Here is a 4329-nt window from a genome sequence, read left to right on the forward strand (position 1 = left end):
ACAGGCTCTGTAGTTGTGGCACACGGGCTTAGTTGCTCGGTGGCATGAGAGATCTTCCTGGACCAGGGCTTGAACACATGCACACTGCACTGGCAGGCAGATTCTTAACCACTGCGCCACTAGGGAAGTCCCTGTAACTGATTTTTGTATAAGGATCATTTATCAAGTAATCTTGATGAATTCCAATAATGTGTCTGTCAATTCTCCTGGATTCTCTTTGTACAGAATTGTTTAATCTGCCATTAATGACAGCTTTTTTCCTATCTTTCTTTTTATTTCTTGTATGTTTTATTTGATCAATTGATCAATTGATTGATTGATTGATTGACTTATTGCAGTGGTCAGGATATCTGCTACTATGGCAACAAAATAATGGTAATGTGATAATCCCTGTTTTTTTGTTTATTGAGCTAAAAAAAATGTGTCTAACTTTTCTCCATTTAGAAAGAAGATTACCATTAGTTTTTGGTATATAGACTTCATGAAATTAGGGAAGCTCTCATTTACTCCTTCTTTCCTTAGAGTTTATTTATTTTCTTATTTATTTTAGGTGTTGAATTTTATCAAGTGTTTTTTCTATAACTATTGAAATAAACATGTGATTTTTCTCTTTTACATTAATAGATTTCTCAGATGTTAGACCGTTCCTGCATTCTTGGGAGAAACTACTTTAACCTAATATATTTCAATATACGGTTGGGTTTGATTAACTAATAGTTTACTTATGATTTCTATGTTAATAAGTGAAAATGAGCCTGTAACTTTCTTTGCTTTTCATCTCCTTATGCAATTTTGAAAACAAGTGTAAACCAGCCTCATGAAAAGAGCTGGGGCATGTTTTTTGAAACAACTTGCACTAAACAGCATTATCTTGCTGTTTATCTATACCTCTATCTATATCTATACCTATGCAACTGTTTAAGCCTGGAGCTTTTAGGGTGACTGGGGGAGATCTCTGATGACTATAATTGTAGTTACTTTAATGATTATTGGTCTGTTCAAGTTATTTTTTGTGACAATATTAGCTTTCTATTTTTCTCAGAAATTCACTTTTATAAATTTCAGATTTATTAGCATATAGTTCTTAAAAAATATTCTTTGTCATATGAATGCTACAAAGGAGGCCGGGAAATTTAGTTTTTATTCTGGGTAATCATGTGTCCAGCTAAAAAATGGGTATTCTTTTTTCAACTTATGAAAAAACAAATATTAGTAGACAATTTGCAGTCATTTCCACAGCTGCCTTGATTAGCAACATGCTCCTGGCTGATGCCAGGGCCTTAGCTTGTGCTTTCCCGGCAGGTCTAAGGGGCAAGAATGAGGACAGATCTCAGTGCCTGTGGTGCCCGGACTGAAATTACCACTCCTGCTTTTTCTCTTCATCAGGCAACTGGGCCCCTCAGGAACCCCTACTTAACTCTTCTACCCCGAGGCTGTTGTATGTAAAAGTTCCCCCTTGTTATACTCTCCTGGGCCTCTGGGAATGGAGGGAGAGGAGGGACATTCAGGGAGTTGGATGTCTGCCTGCATATGACCAGCATTCTGTCCTTACCTCCCACTTACCAGGCTATATTCCCCTTATGGTTTCCCATGAGGGTTTCACTCAAATTTTCCCTTTATTTTTTTACTTTTTTCAGCTCCATACACCTCCCTCTCCCTCTGAGGCCCCTCCAGGGATAGGTTTGGAGGAGGAGGCCAGCAGCCTGAGCTAGTCTCCTACTTGTCAAGAACCAGAAGTGCCTTGTTTTTGTTCTAATTTGGGGGGCCTGGAGGCCTCAGAGGAAGTTATTTATGTCCCTCTGTGGGGAGAGGTACATGATGTTATCAAAGATGTTTCCCATCCCAAAAGGAAATGAGAATTCAACCAGTGGCTACAAAGGGAGATGTGAAACCTGAGATGCACAGTTTCTGAGAAGAGCCTGGACCCAGGCTGCTTCTCCTGCAGGCTGAGCCCCCATGTTGTAGGGTTGATTAGAACTTTCTGATGAGTTTGGGGGGCCTCAAGAACAGAGTTTTGTACTTCCCTTCCCTGGGTAAACTGAGAGAAGGGCCCTAGAGGAGCTCCAAGTCCAGCCTGACTCAAGGCAATGAATTAGCAATGCTGAGTGTGGTGTCCATGTAAGTAGCCCTGACAGCAGCCCCAAAGAGGCCCATGCACACCTGGGTGGCACAGAAGAGCCTCTGGAATTGGCATTTGCCCTGAAGAACACAGAGCTGAGAAGGAAGAGGGCTCATAACTGCGACAAAGAAGAAGCAATGCGTGTGGAACTTGCTGACTACAAGCCAAGATGGAGCTGCAGACATCAGCAAGGGAGCCGGGTGGACACAGGACAAGGTCAAGTCCAGAGAGAGGACACCAGTGAGGGCAGAGGCTGGCCCACTCACAGGCATCCCTCCCTCACGGTCAGGACACTGTGCAGCCCCTGGAGTCTCAGTCTACCCCCAGGAAGAAGGAAGATGGAGAATGTTAAATGAACAGAGCAATTAGACAAAACTGATTGTTTTAAACTGGAAGGACTGAATTAAATTGAATTGGCAAGTTTAAGTTTTCTACCATTAGCAAAAACTGAATTGAGCCGACTTACGGAGATATAAGGAAAGCTCCCCCCACTTCATTTTTTTTGCACACCCAAACTGAAATAATGAATATCATAACAGAGACAACCTTCACTTTGATTTTTATCTTATTAGTTTAAACCTTTTTTTTTTTTTTTTACCATTTAAACCTTCTCATTCTATATGTTTTGCTCAGTCTATTGCTCACTAAATATTATTTCCTTTTTAAGCTTTTCTGCCTTTCCCCCTACGTCTTCTATTTTATTATTGATTCATCTTTATTTTCCAATTTATTATTTATTAAAATCTCACTTTCTTATGTGTTTAGAGTTACATATATTTGCAATGAGTAGCAAATACTATATAGATCTATAAGGTAATATCTTCAACCCACCAATTTAACACTTTTAAAAATTAAATAGTGTAAAAATATTTAAAATGGAAGACAAGCCAGGCAATTTAAGATAGATCTGTATAAGCTTAACTAGCAAATAAAATAGTTTGACCCTTTATATTTTTATAGCCAAACTTAAATATCCAATATAAAATTTAAAGTAGAGCAGCAGCACTTGATATCTGAAAGTTAATTTATATATATTGGTATGTAAAGCATTTTTTGGAAAAGAGAGTATTTGTTATGATTTAAAATTTATATATTAGAGTCTTTTTTTTTTTACTTTGCAAAATACCAGATCAGCGAGGTCACAGTCAACTGGTTAGTTAGTCACAATAAGTTGGTGAGCGAGGACAGCCTCCTATGGCAAACATAGCTGACAACTTTATGTGAACAAACCCAGTTTGCTAGAGCCTGCCTTCCAACAGCTGTGTTATAAACCATTCATCTCTCAACAGTCTTTGAAACTATCATCACAAACTTTCAATATTAAAGGAAGCTCTTTGCCCTCTTAGTAAACAGATTTAGATGAACCTGCAAATTCATGATAAGAAGCAGAGTAATTATAGATTGAACCTACATTTTACGGCAAATCATACTATAAATATTTACTTACCATCTACCTGGTCTGTCTAAATAAAGGTTAATTGTTAATCCAGTGCTTTCAGTGGTTTCAACTTACAAAAGCATTTATATCAATGGTATCTTAGAGTTTTTCTACAAGTTCCTGCTTCAAAAAAATTTGACCTGAGTTTAACTTTATATTAAGGCTGAATCAAAAACAGTGAGGGGGAGGACCTTCAAGACAGCAGAGGAGTAAGACGTGGAGATCACCTTCCTCCCCACAAATACATCACAAATACATCTACATGTGGAACAACTCCTACAGAACACCTACTGAACACTGGCGGAAGACCTCAGACCTCCCAAAAGGCAAGAAACTTCCCAGGTACCTGGGTAGGGCAAAAGAAAAAAGAAAAAACAGAGACAAAAGAATAGGGATGGGACCTGCACCTCTGGGAGGGAGCTGTGAAGGAGGAAAGGTTTCCACACACTAGAAGTCCCTTCACTGGTGGAGGCAGGGTGGGGGGAAGCTTCAGAGCCACAGAGGAGAGCGTAGCAACAGGGGTGCAGAGGGCAAAGCGGAGAGATTCCCACACAGAGGATCGGTGCCGACCAGCACTCACCAGCCCGAGAGGCTTGTCTGCTCACCTGCCGGGGCGGGCGGGGGCTGGGAGCTGAGGCTCGGGCTTCGGAGGTCAGATCCCAGGGAGAGGACTGGGGTTAGCTGCGTGAACACAGCCTGAAGGGGGCTAGTGAGCCACAGCTAGCCGGGAGGGAGTCCGGGAAAAAGTCTGGAGCTGCCGAAGAGGCAAGAG

The sequence above is a fragment of the Balaenoptera acutorostrata genome, chromosome 3 (genome assembly GCF_949987535.1).
Source record: "Balaenoptera acutorostrata chromosome 3, mBalAcu1.1, whole genome shotgun sequence".
NCBI lineage: Eukaryota > Metazoa > Chordata > Mammalia > Artiodactyla > Balaenopteridae > Balaenoptera > Balaenoptera acutorostrata.